At 42.1% G+C, this 24,367-nt stretch overlaps 1 protein-coding gene across 1 annotated transcript in view; it reads right to left on the reverse strand.

Moving 5' to 3' along the window:
* The window catches only part of LOC145984305 (plasma membrane calcium-transporting ATPase 2-like), a 621,336-nt gene extending 597,784 nt beyond the window's left edge, over positions 1-23,552 (reverse strand). Inside the window, 1 exon segment of the mRNA XM_083117961.1 lies at positions 23,344-23,552. The gene's annotated coding sequence lies outside the window, so the exon portion shown is untranslated.
* Positions 23,553-24,367: the final 815 nt, after the last annotated feature.

A 24,367-nucleotide genomic window follows, 5' to 3' on the forward strand; every position in this document is an offset into this window, starting at 1 on the left:
CGTCTATGCGGTTGCGACATACTGGAAAATAGATCGGCGAAGAGGGCGTGTAGATGATCGGTTCCATGAATTCGGAACTTGGTTTGAAAGTGGCTATGATTCCCGTCTGCTTGTGACTTGCTAACAATCCGTCCGAGGATTTCGTGATCATACCTTCTGCCACGTTGCAGTGTACGTTCAGAGTCTCTATGGCCAAAAATTTAGGAATGTTTGTTGCCACGTGCTTGATGCCAGCTTCGAGTTTTGTGTTGTTCTCGAAACCTAAAAGTTCTCCTATGGTGCCTAGGTCCACGGTCTCCGTCGCCGACAGGATTTCCACTCTGTGCGTGACCGAATTTTGAGAAAGGTACGTGCCTTTGGGTAACTGAGCTTGCAAAGTGGAAAGATTGTATTGTCCTGGCGTGACGACGATGTGTTCGCTTCCGACGCTAATTTTGTTGTTGTGCTGCGTAACATTAGGTATGAGGTACATGCTGTAGAATGCACGCAGAGCCACGGATTTAGGATAGACAATGTCGTCGTGCAGCGTGAGTTTCAAGATTGAAGATTCGCTCGTGAGATGGAACACGCCCATCCTAGTGATGCTGTTTCAGGTTCCACAATGCTTTCTGGAAATCTTCGACCGTAGGGTTATTTATTTTAGAGAGAAACGCGAGCACGGAGAGGCAGAGATGACCGCAGTTCACGTCTCCGAAATCTTGAATGCGTTCGTCGTTGTAGTATATGGAGGTTTTGCTTGTTTTCAGATAATGAACTAAATTTGTAGGTGGAACACCTCCGAAAGAATCGAAAACGAATGCTTTATCATTGTCGTTTTTGTGGTAACATATCCAATGCGTGCCTGGATTTTCTTGACCGTCCAAGTTGACTACTCCGCATTCTCTTCTTTTAACGCTCGAAGGTAACGAGTCGGACATAAAAACTCCTCTGAAGTGTTTGATTTGTAACGGTTCGATCAGAGATTCAATGTCTCGGTTGGTGAGTGCTTCTGTTTCTTTTTTTTATATTTCTTCAAAGCATCGAGGTTGCTTTTTTGTTTTTTGGTTATACCTTTCCCCTTCTTCTCCATGGCCAGGTTGTGACGTTTCTGTTCTTCCAATTCCGCCTTGTTCTTCTTCGAGTCGATGACGGTTTTCGCAATGGCGGCACTTCCACCGGCCAAACTTCCAACGGCCCCCAATGCTGCCAGGATGGCCGGGATGCTGAATATGAAACCTCCGATCTTTTGCTGTTTCCGCGAACGCTGCAATCTTTTCAATTGAGGTGTGCTGAGCAGCAATTTCATTCCGTGTCCTTTCGACAAGCAAGAACGTTTCTTCTCGCGTTGTTTCTTGGTGAGTAACCCATCGAGGGTACCTAGATTTTTTAGATTTGAATATGGTATCTGGTACACGACACCCTTGGGCTTCATGTTGATGCTCTATGTGTTATTTTCACGGTATGTTATTTATATATATATTCTGAGATTTTTTCTTGTGTAGTTTTTTACGGTATGTTATTTATATATAAATATTCTGAGATTTTTTTTTCACGGTCCCGCAGTTGCTACACAAATTCTATTACGTGCTTTGTTTTCTTGCCAAAAAGTTCCTTTGTCCCCTTGTACACGATTCGAGTTTTGTTCTCGATTAAAATAGATAGCTTCTCGTCCGATAACATATTAACATATCGATCTGGTAAAAATAAACTGTATTGTGCGTTGAGCAACAGGCGTACCTTGGGGCCATACTGGGTAGAAACGATTGAACCAGAAGTTATCGTGTAAGATTTGTCGACTTCCAATTCCCGAATTTTTACATACTCGACTGACAAATTTAGCATTTGTTTTAATGCTTGGAGATCACTCATTTTTTCAGTTGTCATATTGAAGAAGAGAAAAATTTCAGTGTGGGTGTTAGAGAAATTTAATTGTTTTTTTCACGATGTGTGTTATTTATATATACCGAAGATTATTTTTTTTCACGATGCGTGTTATTTATATATCAAGTTTTTTGACACGTATATATATATTATTATTTTTTAACAGAGGAAGAAAGTCCGTGCTTCGGAAAATGCGATGATGTGCGTAGTGATATCTTCCGTCTCCTGCATAGACTTGTACCAATCATCAGTATACCGTCTTCTTCCCTGCCTTGCCTCGTACAGTTCGTCCGACCTATCGTTCAATTTCTCCCCTGCAGCCGAAAGCAGAATGTTGAGATCACCGCACCTCAGGCCGCTGATTTCCCGAAGAAGGTCCTTGAGAACCATTTCACAAGGGATGCGAAATTCCGGCGTCGTTCTTGCTATGATTACAAGTTTATTAACATCTCCGTTTACTATCTTTTTGAATATTTTAGATAGTAGTTCGTGCGGCAAATCAGTTATGCAAGCCATGTTGTTTTTTACTGTATGTTATTTATATACCCCACCCCAATTTTTGTTTCGTGTTCATGGCGATGGTGGTACCCAGTGCGGCGACCCGTTCACCCAGCGATGCGTCTCTGCTGACGAATCTTTCGAAAGCTGCGTGCTCTAACTTTCTGTCTGCTTCGTGACGTGCATCCAGATCCATCTGTGTGGTGTTGTAGGCGATGTCGTGATCTTTGCATGCCGCGTCCAACGGATTCACACCCTTGTCTCCTCTCTCCAATCTTTTCTCGAGTTTGGTACCCGGTCCGCAGTACTGGTAGCCTGGTAAATGCATCTCGAAAGGTAACTTGTTGATGATGTCGTTCACAAGCCCCTTTCCTTCGGCCACGTTCCAAAATTTAGGAGGCAGCGTGTTGATGATTTTGATGAGGTAACCTATGCCCTTGTCATCGTTCACGATGAAGTTGGAAAGTTTCGTGCTGATCATGTCCACGATGCCAACCTTCTCGTTGTAGAAATTACGGTTGCCTGCATTCTCCTCGCCGGCTATCACCAACAATCGGTCCACGAGTTTCCTAACGTCGTCCACCCAAACGAATTCTTTGGGTAACGTGTTGTAGCGTTTGACGCCGCTGCCTGTTTTGACCTGGTTCCAAATCGGTTTGATGAGATTCCTGTACTTCTCGCCGCTGCTCGATTTCACCCTATTCTGCGAGGCGTCGTTGTTCTGGTACAAGGCATCCGTCATGATCAGAATTTCCTTGTAACTTTGGTAATCTTCGTCGGTGTAATCTTTCGGCTGCTTTTTGGCGACGAGTTCCCACAGTCCCACCGTACCCGGATACCTGGTCCAACTATCCTTGTCGCCTAAATTGACTTTAATGTCGTTGCCTTCGAAGGTCACCTTCGATTTCCCAATCTTCCACACCACACCGCCGCCTTCGTTGGTTTCCATGCTGGGATACAATCCGAACACTTCATCCTTGTCGAACTTCCCCGTGCTCAGGTAGTCTCGTGCCAAAGGTCCCAACTCGATTTTATCCGAAGACGACGACGTGCTGCCTATGGCTCGACGTCGTGCCGGTGCATCCTTCAGTTCGAACGGCGTCGAAGGAATGCTTGAAATGGGCGTGGGTACGGCATAACTTTTAGCTGCGAGTGGTACGAGTTCATTAATCAAATTTTTATTTTGTTCCGTGACACTTTTAATTTCTTTACCTAGACCGCTGATGGCATCGATCACAGGTTGATCCTGACGTTTCTTCTCTTCGTAGAATCCGCGATTCTCGGATTTCCAACCTTTGAAGCGTTTCGCGAGGTAATCGCGAAGCTTGAGATTTTCGTCTTCAATTTTTCGTTTCCTCATGACGTTATTTATATACGTCGTTTCTCACAACGTTGCAACGTTTAGAAAGTCGTTGATTTTGTTTCTGTATTTTCCGTCGTTGGGTTTCCTCGTCATGTCGATCGTCACGAATCCGAAATCGTCACCGTTCCAGCAAGAAGAGCAGCCTTCCGAAAATTGATTGTAGTTCATGTCCCCGCCTACGTAGTCATCGTAGGCATGCTTGAGGTTGGTGTGATCTTGACGAAACAAACATATGAAATTAGCATTGTCGCGTACTAACTGTTTTGGAATTTTGGAAAACGTTTGAGCTAGGTAGAAGCAATCCATTCCTTTGTGACGACCTTGCGTGAAAAAGTTGCGAATTTCATTTTGATTTTCCAGGATGGCGTCGTCGAACAGAACGACTGAATTTTCACGACAATCGTCAAGTGGTTTTATTTCCGAGGCGAACGTTGCAATGTCCAGACCATCGTACAGTTTCATCAGTTGCTGGTATTTGGATTGCTCCAAACTTTTCGAGAACACGTACAGGTGCCTGTTCTTCCAATCTAACCAATTCGGTGCGAGGAGAAAATTGTCCACGAGCAGTGTCGTTTTCCCACACCCCGAAGGACCTACGATCAAACAGCGGATGCTGTCGGGAAGCAATTCGCCGTTCTTTTTTTTTCTCGTTTGACTTTCCGAATTAGGTAAACGTTTCACAACATTCCACGTACTCATAGAATCACTTCGTTTGAATCGATCCAACTTGTTTCCGGAAGTCCCAGCCATTTCACCAAAAGTTTGTTGCCTCTCTTGCGCAAAACTTTTTCAATAAGATACGTGTCGGGGTATTTAGTTTTAGAGAGTTCCTCTTCATAGAAGCGCCCCAATAAAATTTCACCGCCACTGTCCTTTATTATATACGTGTGACGGTTCCCGCGTAGAACTCGAACCACGGTAAAAAGTTCGGTGCTCCAGTTTCGTGTGAAACCCCTGTCGAACGTTCGCTTCAATTTACTGACCCTCACCTGTTCTCCAATTTTGTATTTAGCTTTTTTTGTCGTGGGTGTGTACTTTGGACAGTAAACGCTAGAAATTAAACGTTGCTCGTCAGACCTGGTAACGTCAGCTGGCTTCATGCCTATCGTTGCGTGCCGTGTGTGATTATAGTCGTTAACAAGTTCCGGAAGAATAGTGACCCACTTGTAGCTTCCCTGAAGCGTGAAGCGTGACCACATGCGCGATTTCAGAGTGCGATTGAATCTTTCCACGATGCTGGCCTTGACGTCACTGAAGGTCGAGTAATGTTGAACGTTGTGTTTCCGAATAAACTTTTGGAATACGGCATTGTAAAATTCCTTCCCTTTGTCCGTGTGCAGAAACCGTGGTTGTCTACCGCCGCTTTCGCGAAAAATTGTCTTGAATGCTTCCGTGACGCATGTTCCCGTTTTCGCCTTCAAAGGTAGAGCCCATGCGAATTTCGAAAACGTGTCTATGACGGTGAGGAGGTACTTGTTGCCCTTGTTCAATTTATGTACGTTTTTTAACTTGCCGCTACTCATCTCCACAAGGTCACTTTCCCAGAGGTCATCGATTCCCTTGGTTACCACAGCCAAACGTTTGTAGTTGCGGCGTGCAGGTTTATGCAATTCTTGGACGATGGCTTGCCTAGACATTTTTTATTATTTTTTTAGAGATTACGTTTCAAAAGAAGCACCAGCGTGATGGGATTCAAAGAGGGTGGCACTTCGCTCGTGTTTTGAATGATCAGCTTATCGCCGGCACTCACGTCGAAAACAGTAAGATCTTCGTCTTCGTGTATTTCATATATGTTGCGCGTTTCGTTCCAACGCGCCAGAGGAATGTTTCCTGCTTTCTGGACACCACGATTCGATATCAAAGTCATGGTGGGAACGCTAGCTTTTCTGCCGTGAGACCAGTACGAAAATTCGTTTATCTGAATCGTACCATCGAGGAGAAACTTGTAGTACGGATGATAAGGATGCAACATGTACAGTTTGTTACCTTCGACGAACGTGGAGATTCTCTGTTGATTGGGTACGCTGTTGATTTCGATGGCTTGCAGAGAATGCAGTTTAGCGAATTTAGTATCGATGCTAACGAGGTTGCTGTGAAGCTGACCCAGTGTGTTTTGTACGGGCACCAAATGCTCAACTATGGTATCCGTTACGGTAGAAAATGACGGTTTGATTTTCACTTCCACGTTCAACTGCTTGTAGCTTTCGTTGAGTTCTTGCAACTTGGCACCGAAAGAGGCCAGTGTTGATTCCTGCGTTGATTCCAGCACTCCAACTTGATCTCTGATGTTGACCACAATGTTCTGAAGGTTCTCGACTTGATTCAATTTCGAGCTCTTCTCGGTAAGATCGTTCACGATGTTTCGCATCTCTGTAAACTGCGTGTGAAGGTCAGCGACGCTCTGCGAAGTGGGTAGCGTCGACACCAGCGAAGCAAGTTCGTCTCGAATCTCTTCCACATTCGCCGTTTCCGTTTCCAGTCGTTTCAGCATACGTGATATGTTCCTTTTCAAAGCGTGTAATTCTTTGGAGGTAGGGAGATTGGCCACTTTACTCTCGAGATCGCTCAACGAACTTTTGATGTCACTCGAATCGGATAGTGCCGTCACCGCCGTTTTCAATTTTTCCAAATCTTCGCTCGAAGGCACGCTTGTTCGTAACGATTCCAAGTCACCCTGTATGTTGTCCAGTACGTGATGAAAATGAGGAAGATTGGATTCGACGTTCAAATTTTCCAAATATTGGATCTTCTGCTGAACTGTGCTTAACGTGTCCTGAATACTCGTCAACACACTTGCTTCAGCGTGAATATTTTTAATTTCTTCGTTGATCAACTCCAGAGACGCCTGAAGCGTAGCAATGGTGGTTTGAATGTGTTCGAAATCTTGATAAGCCTCCAATTGAATTTTTATGTTCGCAACGCTTTTACCGATGACCTGCAGTTCGTCCGACGATGGTAGGTTCGTCATTGTATCTTCCAAAGTCTGCAACTTGGATTTAATTTCTTCCAACGTGCTGGTGAATTCTTCTTGTAATTTGGAAACAACGACATGCAAGCGTTCTGCGTCTATATCGTTCACCACAGTTTGAAGTTCAGAGAAATTCTTTTCTATTGCGGAAGTTCGTTCTTCGATTTCGAGTTTCAATTTTTCCAAATCTTCATTTTTCGATTGAAATTGCTGTAATTTGGCCAAATCATTTTGAAGCGAATCCACGTTCAACTGTATATTTTGAACACTGTCGTAAGAAGGTACGTCGACATAATTTTTTATCAGCGTTTTCAGTTCGGAATCGATTTTCAGAATAGGGTCGAGACATTGCGTTTGGAGCGTAGCGATTTCCGACTCTAAACTTTTGTTTAAGGTTTCCTGCAAAGCGATCAAATCAGTCCTCAACTTCTTAACTCGAATGTCCAACATGAGAATCTCTTCTGCATGGTCCACACGCTTGGTGTTGCCGAAAATGTCGTTAGGCATTTTTTGGTTAACGGTTATTTATAATAGGATAGACGATTCGTAATTCTACGAAGAGAGGAATAAGTTTGTCGTAGTCTCCGAGGAGTTCCACGTACAGGTAATCTCCTGCAGAAACATCGTACGTAATGTTAGAAAGCATCTTGTCGTGCTTGATTCGAAAAATATTCTTGCCGGTAGATATTTTGATTTCGCCTGTATTCTCCGGATTCACGGTGATTTGAAGTTTCCCGTCGATCGGAATTTCATAGAAATGTAAATTGTTATTAAAAACATAAAACATCTTGCCCACATCGTTATTTATTTCCGTCCATATACTATTAAGATGTACAATTAGTAGACCATTGAGTTTAGATAATACGGAAGGTAAGAGGTTATTAGAATTCGGTGAAGGAGTGTCCATCTTGCTTTCTTTGCGAAAACCAAAGAGATTCATTGTCCTTGTTAGTTATTTAACACAATAAGTGTTAATGAAGTCCGCTGTGTTTTTTGAAGAAGAATAGCATAGGGAGGAAAAGAATGAAAGTGGGAGCCCTCGGGCGATGAAAAGTTGCAACCTGTTATTATGCTGTTAAGCCCGCTCCAAAACGAGGCTCATTAAATTCAACTCTTATTTTTTATCGCCCGAGGGCTTCCACTTTCATTCTTTTCCTCCCTATGCTATTCTTCTTCAAAAACACGGCAGACTTCATGGCTATGGGGTTACGGTTAACACACGTCACATTTATCGCTTCCATTGTAGTACCCCCACTCTCGCGTGTGGATTTGACAATTGAGAACACGTAACTTGTTGTCCCTTGCATCCAATGCTACTTTGGTTACGCGCGTCGTGTACAAATCATGCAATTTACTTGCAATGCGATGATCGGTGCTGAGTTGCCTTTTACCATGAAAAAGGCATTCTTTGTAGTCATGCATACTAAATTTGCTGGTACTTATTTTTCCCACCCCCTTCGCCTTCTTGATCTCTTTTTCTTCTGTAATCTTTACACAGTACATTTTGGCACGAAGCCCCGCAAATTCGCTGATGTAATTACCAGCCGCTTCATCTTTGAACTTTCCAATCGTCATTTTGTTTTCTGCCGAATGCAAGTGATGGCCTGGTGGTAAGTTGCTAAAATCAAATAGATGCTTCATCTTAGTCAGATCATGTTCGAGGCTTGGTGTTTGGATTAGAAAAATGAAGCTATCCGTGTCAATGTAACATATTTGGATGTTATCTCTATAAAAAGGTTGAAACTGATCGTAGTACGATTGGTACATGTGCAATTTTGATAGTTCAAGGACAGTAGCACCTATGGCAATCGGCTTGTCGAGCTTCACCTGCTTCTTGCTCCTCTCGACGAATACTAGATTCTCGTCAAAAATGGTGAAGTTTTTGAAGTAGGGGGATGCGACGATCTTTTCAAATTTCTTTTCGTCCGTAACCAACGTTGCGTCAATGTAATTACGCACGTTCTCCATCGTCTTGCCGTAGATGGCGTTATTGAACAGTTTGTACAGATCCTTGTCTGCAGGCGATGTCGATTGCGCTCTGCGTCGCGTGTTCTCGGCTATGTACGGTTCGAGCCACTTGCTCTGTCGGAACTTCAATCCTCTATGAACTTTCTTCAACTGCAAGCCGTGACTTATGTAAAATTGGAGGAGTCGGTAGTGCAGAATGTAATTCCGCTTGTTCTCCATGCTTAGTATGAGTTTTGGCTCCGATCCTCCAGGTGGCTTCTTTTTGGAGGGGGCCAGGGCCAATCCATGATGTTTCTCGTGAAGTGTTTCGGGATAATCGAGATCCACTTCCAAGAAACAGCCCCATTCGTTATCTTCGCTCCAGTTGAGAAAATCCTCGCAGGAGAGTTCCTCTTCGGTCATCCACGCGTAGTCGCTGATGGGAAGACACTGGGACATGGAGTGGCCGTACAGGTTGTTGACATCCCAATAGACAATATAGGTGTTGGGCTTCGATGCATCGTAACCAGGCGTATGAGGGTTGTTTGCCTGAGCATGGCGTCGGGGACATTGGACGATGCCACCGCGTATCGCACTCTCCATAAAAGCATACTGTTCCTTCTCTGCGATGAGGCCCAGTTCCACCTTGGTGTATTTCATCATCGAATCCCAAGTCAATCCCGGCGTGGTGAAGAAATACGCAGGATCCAACTTGTATATCGTGATGCATCTCTTACGAAACGATTCGAAAATATCCATCAGAAGTGTCACATCCAATTTCAGATAAAGATCGTGATAATCACGAAAAGTTTGGCAATTGAATGTCGTCCATACACTACGAGCGTGTTCGTAGTCCTCTTCGGAACAGACGTCCCCCGTGAGAGAAGAATAAAATACCTCCCGGGGTGGAAGTTCCGTTTCGTCAAATTTGTCGAAATTGTTGACGTACTCGTAAGGGTAGACGCCCTTGCGACGCAACAGATTCAAATTCTCATCTCTCCCCGAAAAACACATTTGCTTGGTGGCCACAAGATCTTCGTCGCCAAGTTGAGATGCAAGGCTTGCGAGGCTGGAGGACAGGAAATTGTAAGAGTCCAGGATTCGCACTTCCACACTTTTTCCTTCTTCGAGAGGGATCCACACTCTCACTGTAATATACTTCTCGCTCGTTCTCGGAATGATGCTGATTCGAGAAGTTATGTTGTGGAGCTCTTTGACAAAAAGATGCGTGTCGTACTTCTCCGTGTAGTGCAGAAACACGGCAATAAAATGCGATTCTTTAATTTTGAGATTGCATGAATTACAGATGGTGCTTAGAAATAATCCATTCTGGTGGTTATGGTGGACAACCTTGTAATTTTCGGCGGTGAAAGTCTGGTTACACTCCTCGCATCTTGTCGCCGCGTCATGTCTCTGTTGTTGTTCTGTTGTGAGAGCAGGTGGAGAAACGTAAGAGCCTTTCAGGCTGGGTGCAAGTCCTCTCGCGCATTCCGCTATCTTCTCAACAAAATGTTTTGCCGCATCGGGTCCGCAATACAAGATGACATCATTCAATTTTTCTCCGTAGATGGAGAAACTGCAAGGCTCGTGGTGAAAAATTTGGGTCGTGCTTGAGGTAGAGGGATCAGGGTCGCAAGACGTCATGGGAACTTGGAAGCTTTCAAAGTCGGCATAAAGGACGACGGGATGGTGGAGAAGAGCCTGGTGTTTCTGAAATTTCATCTTGGTTCCGGGTTCCGGCATGACATCTTCGGGTTCTGCATTCACGGAGCCAAAACACTTGTGCTGTTCTTTCATCTTCTTACCCCCGCGAAAAATTCTCAAGCATCGATCGCAAATTTCGATCTTATCGCGATTCTTGCTGATCTGTCTTCCTACTAATCCTGAGAAATTCCGAATTAAACTGTAACGGCCATCTACAAGCAAGAGTCGAATTACATTATTCTGGCTTCTAGCAGGTCTTAACACACGAATATTGCCGGAATCGTCAACCCCAAACACAGAAATATCGATATCTTCTCCTTTTTCCTCTCCATAGTTTTTTAAAATTTGATTGATCTTATTCAGGGGCACAGGATAGGAAATTCCTCTCATCATATTCTCGTATCTTCCCTCGTATCCTCTGTAATTGGACAGGCGTTGGGGGTCATTATTATTTGCTGGGTGTAATGCGGCGATGACAGACCATAGGAAACTCTTCTGATCATTACTTTGTATGTTCAACACTGCATTTTGTTTTTTTTGTTTTTTTGTTTTTTTTTGAGTGCTGCGTAATGGTTTGAAATTGCAGACTCGAAGTTCTAACATGTGGTTGTGACCGCAAAGACTCCACCCACTTCCTCTACCTTCAAACTCTTCTTGTTTTTGTGTCAAGTGCTTAAATAGCCGTGTCACTATCTCGTCAAGATTCTCGTTATTGTCATCGTGTAAGCTTTCACACCCTACGTAAAAGCTAAAAGTACTTGACTCGGACGAGACAACTTTCTCATACAGCAAGGTCAAGACGAGATGAATTTTAATTGCAACATTGACGAGGCAATCACGTAATTTATCGACTACCAGAGATTTCACGTTGTCGAGGAAGATGCTCGAGTCATACTTTTCATCGCTTCCAGATTTATAGGTCATGATGCGTGCACTTTTATTCAAAGCACCGCATTCATGCCCATCAGTGCGAGATTTCTTTGCCGGCGGGACTACAACATCATGATCCGGTCGACGACATTTTTTCAAATGCCTGGCAATATTACGTTTAGAAATTAATATTCCGCAGTTGCGACATGCCACTTTAACGCAAAGACCGGAGGGACCTGGTTGCGGTTCCATTTTTTCTCTCTGTTATTTATATATACAGAGAAATTTTTTTGGGGGGGTTGTGGTGGTGGTAGTGGAAAGCGCACTGAAACAGAAGGAAAAAAAAGTTGAAAAATGCTAGATATTTTTTCCTTCCACATATATATTAGACGCAAACAGTATGTATGTATGTATGTATGTATGTGTGTGTGCACTGTTGTAGGGGGTTAAAAATATACGACATGTAAGTGTGTGTCAATTTTTATGACTCCTCTGAATATGTGTGTGTCAGACGCAAAACAAAAATATTAATATATCATGAAAATAAAAACTTACCTTTCAAGAGAGGTGGAGAGAAACTTCAAAATAAAAACTTGTAGCTCACTAAAACTTCCACGATGATATATATGTATACTGCCAGATAAACAATTAAGAATACTGAACTGCCACGATTGACGTTCACCTTTCAAGAGAGATAGAGAGACTTCAAAATAAAACTTGTAGCTCACTAAAACTTCCACGATGATATATGATATATGTATACTGCCAGATAAACAATTAAGAATACTGAACTGCCACGATTGACGTTCACTATGATAATAATGTACAAAAGAAGAAACTGGTACGTTATATAGGAACTCCTTTTTTTCTCCTTCTCTCCTTCCTACTCCACGCAACTCTTTTTGGTGAAAACACAATGAGAGCTATAGTTAATATTCTAGCAAATAAAACCCTTGTTGGCTGATTCATTTATTCATGCTATATTTTTTTTCAACAAAAAACTTTTGTGATGCGCACAATATCCTGTGGGGACAAATAACAATAAACGGGACGTTGATAGTTCCACCCATGTATGTATTGTCGATCATTTCCCCTCAGCCTCTATTCCACGCCCCGTCAGGGTGTGGTGTGTGAAACAAACGATTCCCAGTATAAAACTCAAAAAACGGAAGTTGCTGCTGTGTTTGCTTCCGTCATATTCCCCCCTGATTCTATTGTTATCGGGGATGTGATGGATTCTTCATTCAGAACCGTGGGAAAGCTGAAAAAAAAATAGAATCTCTTCGGGCGAAAGAGGATGCAAGGTGAATGGGTTCGGGGAGGGGTTGCTGTGGATAGTTTGGTCCGTGATGAAAATGTTACATTGGGCGACGAAACACAATTGCTCCACAGTGGGACAGGAAAAATTCTACCGAGCGTCGCTATCCACGCGAACATTAGAAATTGCCTGAGTGCCTTGGGGGCTTGGCATAGGATTATCGATTTTTGTTTTTAGAGAATAATTTATGTAAGATTCTAGTATCGAGAATAAACAATATTGATTAAATTTTTGACAATATTTACAGTACAAATCTAAACTCGTGATGATTTCGTCGCCACCATGCACCCCCGGCGAGGTTATATAGGGGCCAGGGATCCTAAAAAACAACAATTATTATTTTGTTTGCTTGCGCCACAATACGGAAAATAATAAGAGGCATACGCACGCGCGCACGTATGTGTGTGGCACATCGTTCCCTCCCCGAGAGAGAGGTTTACGTAGGTCGCAATACATAAACATTTGGTCCCGGACTTGGAAAATTACAATAAAATACACTCATCTTTCAAAAATAAGAAGATGAGAGGAGAGGTTTACGAAAATCACGATATATATAAACATTTGGCTCCGGACTTGGAAAATTACGATAAGGTGCACTCATTTTTTCAAAATGAGAAGATGAGAAGATGAGAGGAGAGGTTTACGTAGGTCGCAATACATAAACATTTGGTCCCAGACTTGGAAAATTACGATAAAATACACTCATCTTTCAAAAATAAGAGAATAAGAGAATAAGAAAATGAGAAGATGAGAGCGCACGCGTGTGTATATGCCACATTCTTCCCCCCCGAGAGAAAAGTTTACGAAGATCACCATATATAAACATTTGGCCCCCTTGATTCCAGCACTCCAACTTCATCTCTAATGTTGACGACAATATTCTAAAGGTAGAGAGAATAAGAAAATGAGAGAATGAGAGGATGAGAAAATAAGAGGATAAGAAGAGAGGTTTACGAAGATCACGATCTACAAACATTTGGTCCTTAAAAGATGAGAAGATGAGAAAATGAGAAAATGAGAAGATGAGAAGATGAGAAAATAAGAAAATGAGAAAATGAGAAGATGAGAAAATGAGAAAATGAGAAGATGAGAAGATGAGAAGAGGAGAGGAGGAGAAGAGGAGAGCTCCTCTTTCACTCATCACTGCCTTTTTGCGCCCGTGAAATATCGTCAGCGTAATAAATGAGGCGCGGAACGGGGAGAGAAAGTGAGTTTTTCAACTTTTTGTGGTCGTTTGGTCAAGAAATCAGAGTTGCGGTGGGAGTCACAAATTTACTCTACTAACTTCGGCCTTCACGCATCTTCCCCTCCATCCGTTCAGCTCTGTCCACGTGTAAGCATGCTCTACTCTACCTCTCCCCTCCACGCGCGAGTACGATGCACAGGTCACGTGATTCTGCGCAGGCCCTTTGGCCCGTGGTTTCACTATATTTGTGCTCCAAACGCGCACGCGTTACAGGTCCTTCAAATACGAACTTGGTCTTCTTTTGCAGCTCTCTTCACCTATTCTTAAAAACCATTATCATTGCCAATTCACACTGCGAAACAGATTTTATACAGATTTTTATTCAATGGGGTAAAGATGTGTGTTGAACGTGGTGATACCGCACGCAGTGACAGCCCGCAGTTTCCACGATTCCATGGACTATCCAATACTAAGGAAAAGTTGTTTCACAAAATTCATAAGAACGTTTTTTTATGCATAATTAAAAAAATGAAGATTAAGGATTGTATTTAAAACCTTTCTACATGCTCTGTATTTAAACTTCATCACGATCGGACTACAAGTTTTATTATTTATAGAACTTCAAAGAGAGCGGTCGTTTGAAAATATCACAAAAAAAACGTACTTTTTGTTCACACGACGATAAAAATCGAAGGCATATTCGAAAAAAATTGGTTACCACAGGTTGCTTTAAGTCACACTGAATCAATTAAGAAAATATAAGTATAATTTTATATTGAGCATATGTAAGGATTCTAAACCGTGACGATCCAACATTTATATCATGTCTGTAATGTTTGCTATTAAAAGAATAAACTTAAATAACGGTCTGCTGTAAAATATTTCCGAACAGCCTAGATATAATTTTGCTATTCTAACCGAATATTCGAAAAGTGGAAATCCAGTTCGAAAGACATAATCCAACTATCAATAGAGTAGTCGACTCCAATGTGTTGGTGCAGCTTATGGTTAAGGAGATAACCAGGGGGTACTATTCTTTCAGTGTGCGTGAGCCCCTTTGTGGTTTTGGGTTACTGTTAGGCAGCTTTCCTACGATGCTCATACACCGGGATATTTGCTTGGGGGTGTCATAGGAAATTTCTACACGCCCCGTTACGTATTTCTGACATTATATATACACCCGGTGAAACCGGTACAGTGTAGCCTACAGATGTCTCTCCTCTGTAAATGTGAGTATACATCGCTGGCCTTTTAGAATTAAACGATAATTTATTTCTAGGAATGTGATATCGTATCAAGCAGTATTAAAACGAGGAAAAACAACGGAAGTTCTGCAGTTTCCGCTCTCATTTTAAAGCTTCTTAATCAACACGTGATACAGACGGATTTGCAGAATGTGCTCGCCTGGAATCGTACCCTTACAATCATATGCGTCGTAAGTTGTTTGATCATTGGGCAACATAGTATGAAGTATTGTAATATTGCTTTCGCTTATTGTTCGAGACAATAAAATTACGAAGGCAACTTGCGAAGGTTCAAACCCCTTCGGAGAAAAAATGTTTTCGTAAGTTTTAGACATATTCCGTTGTGTTCATTGTCCACGACGTGTAAAACGGAATGATTCAGTTTGGAATTAACGGACTGGGGGGAGGAGAAATATTAAATAACAAAACCTCCATTTCAACGAACTGAGAAGTGGAGAAAAATTGGATAATTCTTATAAATATGAAAAGTACACCCATGCTTTTAGCGTTATAATCGCAGGTAAAATTAAAGATCTTATTGGCAGATTTTATCTCGCTCTGAACTCAGCCAAAAGGCATTTCGCATCGATCTAATACATTCTCCAATTAATTTTAAAATATTTTTGAATGTTTCATGTCGATAATTTGATCAGTGCATCAATTCTTGACGCTGAGACGATATTTTCTACAAATACCTTATCTCTCCTCTCGTCTCCTTTCTCGTGTCTCCTTCTCTCCCCTTCTTCTCCTCTGCTTATATGTCATATCGCCTTCCCTCCTGTTATCGCTTCTTGTCTCTATCCCATTCTTCTCCACTCCTCTTATCTCCTCTCCTGTCTTAGATTTCAGACTCCACTGCACTCTTCTTTTCGTTTTTCTCATGTTCTCTCTTTTACTCTACTCTCAACTCCCCTCTTCTCATCTTCTCCTCTCCTCTCAAACCTTCTCTTCTCCTCTCATGTCTTTCCCTCCTCTCTTCTCCTCTTTGCTCCATTTTCCTCATCTCTCCTCGCATCTTTTCCTTTCTCCTCATTACTTCTCCTATCCACATCTGTCCTATCTTTCCTTTCCTCCTTTACTTTTCCTCTTCCCCTCTCGCTCTCTCTTTTCTCCTCTCATTTGTTGTCCCTTTTAGTTTCCTCTTTCCTGTTTTCCTTTGTGTAGACTCATGAAATACTAGAAAATCGATTTTCTTTCTTTCAGAAAGTATTTCTTATTTGCAACAAATGTAATACTGATATTTTTTTAGAGTTTAATACAATAATACTTGGTTTTATTCCTTTCGCGTATTTCATAAATATCTATTGTGCATATGGCAACCCTGAAATTGAGCCTAACTCTACAAGCAACCCACCTGCGCCTTACGTAATTTGGGTTGCCTAATTTAAAATGTCGTTGTCCTAAAACTTGTGAGAGACGCTGTACATTCATGGACACTTTGGATTCTATCGATAGCATTGACTTCCGACAGAATGGTTACAACCACTTGGAAAATATAACGCAGCGTTATAACTCGCAATCAATCAGAAAACTTAATTTGGACTGATAAAGAATTTTTACGATTCTGAATGTTCAAATTGCGAGAAAATTGTGAGGTTGCTGGTCCACGTTGCTTTACATCTCATGAAATTTCCATCAAGTTTGAACACAGATGTGCTTCATGACAAGGCCGGAAAAATCCCGATCTTAGATCACCCACACCGGGAATCGAACCTACAGATTGATCACCGCGGCTCGGGCACACTGGGAGGAACAATGATCTTCAGTACATAAAAACGTTCCACTGCACTGATGGTAAACACTACACGAGCACACTTCACAAAAGACCCAGGTGGCTTTGTACGGGATACTTAGTAACACTCTTTGCACTTCACCAAAACGAGAGAAAGAGAGAGAAGAAACGCTTTCGCTTCTCGTGATGTTGTCGATCCAATATTTATTTTCCATGCATCCCAGCAAATGGCGTACTCGATCTGGATAATGGTTTCTTCCGCCGAAGTTGGAATCAGGAACGGAGCCTGCACCTCCGTCGAGCGTCAGATCAAAGGTACATCATCCTACTCATACACGTGCACCCAGTTTCATTTTAGGTTTTGGCTTCCGTTTCCTGTCTTGGAACACTCACCGACGGGATGTTTCCTTGCTTTGCGTGAAGAGGTCTTCCTATGGAATAGATGGCGGTGACGCCATTTAATCAAAGTGCAGTACTGTGACATAAATCCTCCTACTACACCGGCCTGCATGTTCTAACTGCGTAATTCTCAGGTCCTTCTACGGCAGGATTTTAAGACGGGCTTGACTTACACTTTCACGATTGAACTTTTCGCCTAGAGTATAAGTTGAACCTACGAACTGTCGTTCTTGAAGAAAACTGATAAACCAATGTTTCACCGAGTGTTACGTAAGATTACTAGACAGTACTCGTATAAAACTGCAGAGCCTTGCGCAAGCAGCAACTTGTCTATGTTCAGAACACAGTTTCGCCAAAGTTCGTAGAACGTGAACATTTTTATCCCCGAAGTTCTCAGTATTGCGAAGGTATTTTAAATTTAATTCCTCCTCAACTCGTAAAATTTGCTACTTCGTGTGCAAACGTCTGACTGATTTCTAACACTACTTGGAACGTAGCACGATTCGGTTTAGCAAATCTCACAAAAAAAATCTGCTTCGATGTGATCACTCAACAATCATTATTATAATATTCTTAGCATTATCAATCCAAATTACGTTTTCTGTTTGATTGTGAATTATAATGCTAGTTTACAGTTTCGAATTTCGTGGAGTGTGCGGGAATTTAAGTCTCACCATACGTTCTATTCGCCATCTGATAAAGGAATCGAAGTTGGCTACTACGAGACTCCCCGTGGGCGTCCAGACCCACATACGTCGTTGACTTTTAAATTGTGGACAGAAAAATTTAAGTGCGGTCAGATAAGTTGTGAAATGTACATTCAATACATTATGTCGAAAGAAGTAAAAAAAAAAGGAATACTAAACAAAAAAAAAAAAAACCTGGAAACTCGTAATAATAAGGCACGCCCATAACTAAGAGTATTTCATGGGATGACAGAATATTTGACGCAGGAATGAATTTTCAAGCGCAACGGAAGGATTATAATAATAATTATTATTGATTGAAGTTTGTTGAGTCCGCTCTATATACATGAAGGTTAATCGGAACTGGGCCTACAGTTTAAAGTGGAATCCGAACTATGTGCCTCCACCGGTTATCGAATCCGGGACCGCTTGATTACAAGGCGAAGAGGGGAAGGATTATTACAGTAGAGATTGGCATCTTCAGATCCTCAGTACTTTCTCAATCTAACAACACACAAAATAAGCGTCTCAGTTATTGGATGGGGGGCGCCCCCACCATCAACGCCCATGCGTTACACTCAGAAGATAATTCGCAAGATAAAACGAGACTCGGAAGCCCTCACTAATTCAGGGATAGTGGCGTGCCGGATAGACAAGTTATATCCTTCATTACTTAAGATGTCGCGGGAGGGGAGCTGAGAATTGTCAAGCTAAAACAGGAATCGCATTCTTCCTTTTATGAAATTCCTGGACGCGCCACTACTCAGACCCAGAGAGGCAGATGACACTCTCAGCTGTAAGAAATGTAATTAACTATCTGCTAATTCAAAGGACAAGAGTTAGCCTCAGTTGCGGAGAGGACGGGGTCATGGTTCGAACCCTGGGACAGGTATGGTCCATAGTTAGTTCTTTCATATCGTATTAATCTATAAGATTATATTTTATTTAAACTCTCTCTGGATGCTTCATGTTGACCAGGGCATTCACTTGTTTACCTCAGTTGTCTCAACCTCTGTGGTATGTGAATAATGCACGGTGATGTGCTATGCAAACTTCCTGATGTATTCAGGATATAGGAAGTTCCATCAGGTTTATGGAGTCAGCTGTTTGCAATAGAGGTAGGAATAATCACGATTCGGCATGGAGGAAGGTCTCCATGGCCTGGGAGATATAGAGGTGAGGCAGACTGAGAAGGGACTGACTTTGGTTTTGGATTGAGGAGAGAGAGGAGCTTGGACAAAGCTCCTGAGGGAAAGTGAGGCGAGTCCTGGTCAACGAGCAAGGAAGCCTAGAGAGGTCTCAGTTTATTTTATTCGACGTTACTTTGAATTTATCATCACTCTTCAGATTGACAGGTAATTATCCTAACCCAGCCATGATTCAGGTTCGAAGGTTCATAAAACCCAATGAGTGACCATTGTCTTTTCTAGTTGTTCAGGTATTTTGTTTCGGTTATGCCTTTCGCACTGCCAAGCATTTGACTTGTCATGTTAGTGACGAAGCTCTCATCATGGAGCATGAATGATGAATAAGTTACATCACCCATTGGTTTATTGTGGGAGTGACTGGTTTTGATCCCCATCATTCTGTAAAATGATACGATATCTTTCATCATTTCATCATCCATTATCATCGGCGAGATCTACCTGGTGTAAATTAAAATAACCAAGCTATTAAATATTACGAAAAATTATAATTTACCATCATTTTACAGAATTTTCCATTTCGAAACATTACTAATTTACACACATAAAAGCAATGTAATGGGCATGAACTCTTAAGACAAACTTATGCATTTGATACATGCATAATGCTTACCCCAAACAGTGTACAGCTAACGCACAGCAAGGGAGAACATGCTATCAACAGGAAAACGAAATATTTCATTAAAAAATATTACTACGTAATGACAATTTCAATTTCTGTATAAACCTTCGAAGTGGTGGAAAATATTTGCAAGTAATGCAAGGGGAAACTCTGTTATTAATTAGAGTAAAGTCTCGTCTCCAGTTGTAAATGGCTGTCTCTAGATTTATGAACATTCGTCTCGTTGTCTCGAGTTTCGAAATAAAGAAACATCACATACACCTTATGACAGCACAAACTTTCATAGCTTATGGAGAGAATTAAGGCAAGCAATTTTTTTTATAACAATGTCTTTCTGTCTAGAGCATCGTTTCGACGCTACAAGCACTCGACTAATTGATTGATTTGATTGATTTTAGTTTGATTTTCTGCCCCTTTTGGCTAATTGCGAAGATGGTGAGTGATGATATGATGAAAATGATGATGGGACACTCACAAAGCACACCCTTACCCAAGCCGGGACTCGAACACAGGACCTCTGGCGCCGAAGCGCGCTGTGCTAGTCACTGCCAAGGAGGCCGGCTACAAGCCCTCGAAAAAGGCATTGCATCCTGAATATATATTCAAGCACGAAATACTGGTTCACACCTGCTACTGATCAGGATTGGTATTATAATTACCATAAACAAATTATGTGACTTATCTGTAAATAACGAGGGAGATACCCGACTGGATGTCCGAAGAACGTCAACGTAAATTTCGTTTAGGTAATTTTTCGAATATCATAGCAGTCTAAGATCTGGTCTCGTCAGGGGTGTCCATCCCCCCCCCCACAACACCGTGGACGCATCCTCCCCCAAAGTCGTTCATCAAAATCCCCCAAGAATTGTTCATCATAACCCGCCCCCCCCCTCCTCCCACACACACAGACACACAAATATAATTTTGATAAACACGAAATAATTGATTTTTGTTTGAATGTCGATAATTTGATTTCATTTTTTAAAAATAAATTTTCGAAATACGTACGCTTTAGACAACGAAAACTGACAGTATTTTACAATTATCTACTCAGTTGTAGCACAGGAACACATACAATGAAACAAATTGTGCCTGAAATCCAACTTTAAAACTAAAGTCGGCATGTCGGAAGTTTCGAGCCCACTCGGAAAGACCAGACATTGTTTACCACTGACCGAGATGCCAAAAATGGAAAGGCGCATGAAATTCGAAACTTATTTGTGTTAAATAAATTATGTAGTATGTAACCGGTAAATCGCAGAATGAAATATGTATGCTCAGTCGGTAACGCGTCTGACTACCATGCTCAAGGTCCCTGGTTCGATCCCCGGCCGGTTCAAATCCGGGAACTTTTCTAACGTTGGAAGCGGCCCTGGCGCCCACCCAGCGTCGAATGACATGGGTACCTGGGGGAAACCCTGGGAGGTAAAGGCGGTCAGGGGCGTGATGCTGATCACATCACCCCCACTCTTGACCGGATCAAGAAAGCGTGGGGCGTTACCCCCACACCCCCTTTACGCCTTCATGGCGTGGTGCTAAGCACAGGGGAGCACTTTACCTTTTCTTCTTTTTATTGGTAGATGAACTATAAAATTTTGTACCCCACCAAAAAAAAAAATATCACGACGCAGGCGCGTCATGAATCCACCCCTTCCCCCCTGTGACCACCCCTGGGTCTCGTTCTTTCTCGATGTTTACAAGGTCATCTTGGTCTGGTGTCGAATTACGAGACCGAGAATTGTCCCGGAACCATCTCTTATTTTTAATTAGTAACTGCTCATGAATATTAATTTCCTTCTTGGATGCAAATGAAGGAAGTAGGACGAAAATTAAGTGGATCCGAGATGCATTAGGTAGAAAAAAGGTAATAGTGTTCAAATACTAGCACTGGGTTCTCACAGATCAACCTACCAATATCATTAACCCCCTAAAAAGCTAATAAGACTGCTGCGACTGGCGACAACAATTTCTATTTTCCTGTTAATACACTGTTCAGTTTAGTCTCTGTTGTTCTTATTTGGCCGAAGCTCGTTTTCATGCTCAGCTCTCATCCTAGAAATAGTTATTTCTAAAATACCACTAATTAAGTGACAGTCCTATATTCTTCATTCGGCACATACAATAATTAACAGCGTAATTGTTGCAAACCGTGAAAATGAGTTATTGCAAGCCAACGAGGTTCTGACGCATAAACCAACAGCCTATTGGATTTTGTGTTTCCCTGTGGATGTGCTGAGTGCCCCTATAGACAGACATATTTTAATCCTCAGTTATGTATATTGGATTTAGTTGTCGAAGTTAAATTCAGTTGTCTCCGTGACCTGAACCTCATAGACTGTCATTTTATTTGTTTAAAATCGTGAGACCTGTTGATTATTTTATTTTTGGTAAGGGACTTGGACCACAATATTCGACGAGTGCAAAAGAGCATTATTGCTGACGTACTCTAAGGGAGCTTTCAGACCGAATCTACAAGCGACAGGCAAGCGAAACGAACCTCCAGAAATAAATGTAACCTTCAGTGACAAGATATGCCGCAGATGTCGCTTGTCGCAAGCGTGCCGTTCTGACTGGGCAGTTTTTTTGCAGTATCGTACATCTTGTCGTCTCGGTCTGGTGTTCGCGCACGCGCAATTAATGTATACTTACATACAGATGGGAGGTGACCGTGTCGCTTGTAGCTTGTCACTTCTGAGTGAAACCCACGTGTCGATCTGGCCTGAAAGTTCCATTGTAATTTTAATCAATTGTTGCATCCTAAAGTGTTGACAAAGGGCTTTGTGATCGGAAATTGCATTTTCTGAGAACTTCCGAAAGCAATAAGGAGAATACACAAAAAAACTGGTAATGTTTGTCTAAATGTAGTTGCGGCTTTATACTTATTACTACTATTTTTAGATACTATCGATTGATTAATTGAATTAGGTTACTTTACGTCGCTTTTCTTCCACTTGTTGGCTAATCGCGACGATGAGGATGAGTGGTGATATGATGAAATTGATGAAGGAACACTTACAAGAACACCCAACCCATGCCCTGCCCGAGATTCGGACCTGGCTTTATCTTTTCTTTTATAAATGAAAGGCCCTCACTGGCAGATTTCCCCCACACAAACCTCATATCAATTAATCTCAACTTTTTCATTCAGGACAAACCAACACAAACATCCATGTCCACACCGGGATTCGAACCCCGGACCTCTGGCGTCGTAGCACGCTGTGCTAACCACTCCACCACAGACGTCGGCATTAGATACTATCACCCTTAGTTATTTTTATACGATTGTAATTATAAAACAAAATATATATGCTTATATGAACTAACACAAACATCCATGTAGTACCCAGGACTCAAACCAGGACCCCAAGTTCCGTACAGTCACTCTGTTGCGGATTAGCTACAGCTGCATTTATAGTGACTCATAAGAAAGATATGATAATCTACACTATGAAATCCAACCAATGTTTTTTTTTTTTCAAATCGAGCAATTCTTTTTGCTTGTGAGCTTGTGTAGACACGCCCCCTTTAGCTGACTCAAAGGATTTCCACATCATGTCCAAGGGGAAAGTGACGCAACGGTTTCTGCACTCTCCCCTACCCCCTCACCCAGATGGAAGCAGCCGGCTACGTATTAAGCACACGTAAGAAGTTGCCGGCTTGAATTGGGCTAAGCCCTCAAGAAATATAGATCCGTCAGAGAAACAGATGATAAGTATAGTTGATTAGGCAGAAATAACTTACTGTTGTATGCGATTTTCTCCACAGAACTTGAAAACTGCTTCAATACGACACACTCAAGCAGGGAGGGAGAAAGACAAAAGTCTCTTCTTTTGGCGTGTATTGCCAACTGCGTGGATGTCATCTAACCAGCGCACTTTCTAATAAGACTCCTTCAAAGTTTCGTCACACACACACCGGTCACCAAGTGTTCACTGAACTGACAGAACGTGAATAGAAGCTTGTTGCAGCGGCATAACAGAACTTACGGCAACCCCAGGGACGAATGACGTCATACGCCAGTGGCCAATAACAAACCAGGTTTCCGGAGCGCTCCCTTCAACGTCGCGGATAATCGCGAGCCGCTGGCAAACATGGCAAGCTTTCGGAACAGCTGAGCAGCCGCGAGTAAGCACATGAGAGCAAGGGGGAATGAAAAATTTGCGTAGCTTCCAACCAGCACAATTGGTCGAGAGAAATAAATTATTTATTTAGAAACGAGGGTGCACAGAAACAAGGAGGGGCTGCTTTTACGGCGAGCGATATGCTCCGTGGCTGTTCAAATGGGTTCATGGAGAGTTTGTGACTCAATTCTTCTATTTCTCAACGCTTTTATCTCTCCTTCGTTAATCGCGACGATTAGGGTGAATGATGAACTTCTGAGAAATATGATTGGACAAACACAATGTCTTGACCAAGGTTCGAATCTGGGGCCTCTGGCTTCGTAGCATGTTATCCTGACGAGGCAAGCGTTATCTGTTTCATTATAACAAAATCTCGACATCCGACGGCGTATTTACATAATATATGGAGCAGCATCGTGCCGTTGCGGTGGCCGAGTGGGGTGAGTGATCGAGTTCAGACCACGCCCTGTCGATTCTCATCTCTGTTTAGCTCCTAAAAATAAAGTATAATGATTAAAACACCAATATAAAAATTGATCAAACCGTGTACAAGAAAGTATTGGTCGAAATTACACCGAGTTATTTACATAATATTCTTAAATATTTTTTAAACATTTCCTTATCGTCACGCTAAATAATATATT

This window comes from Lepisma saccharinum, chromosome 2 (assembly GCF_977018435.1).
Source record: "Lepisma saccharinum chromosome 2, izLepSacc3.1, whole genome shotgun sequence".
NCBI lineage: Eukaryota > Metazoa > Arthropoda > Insecta > Zygentoma > Lepismatidae > Lepisma > Lepisma saccharinum.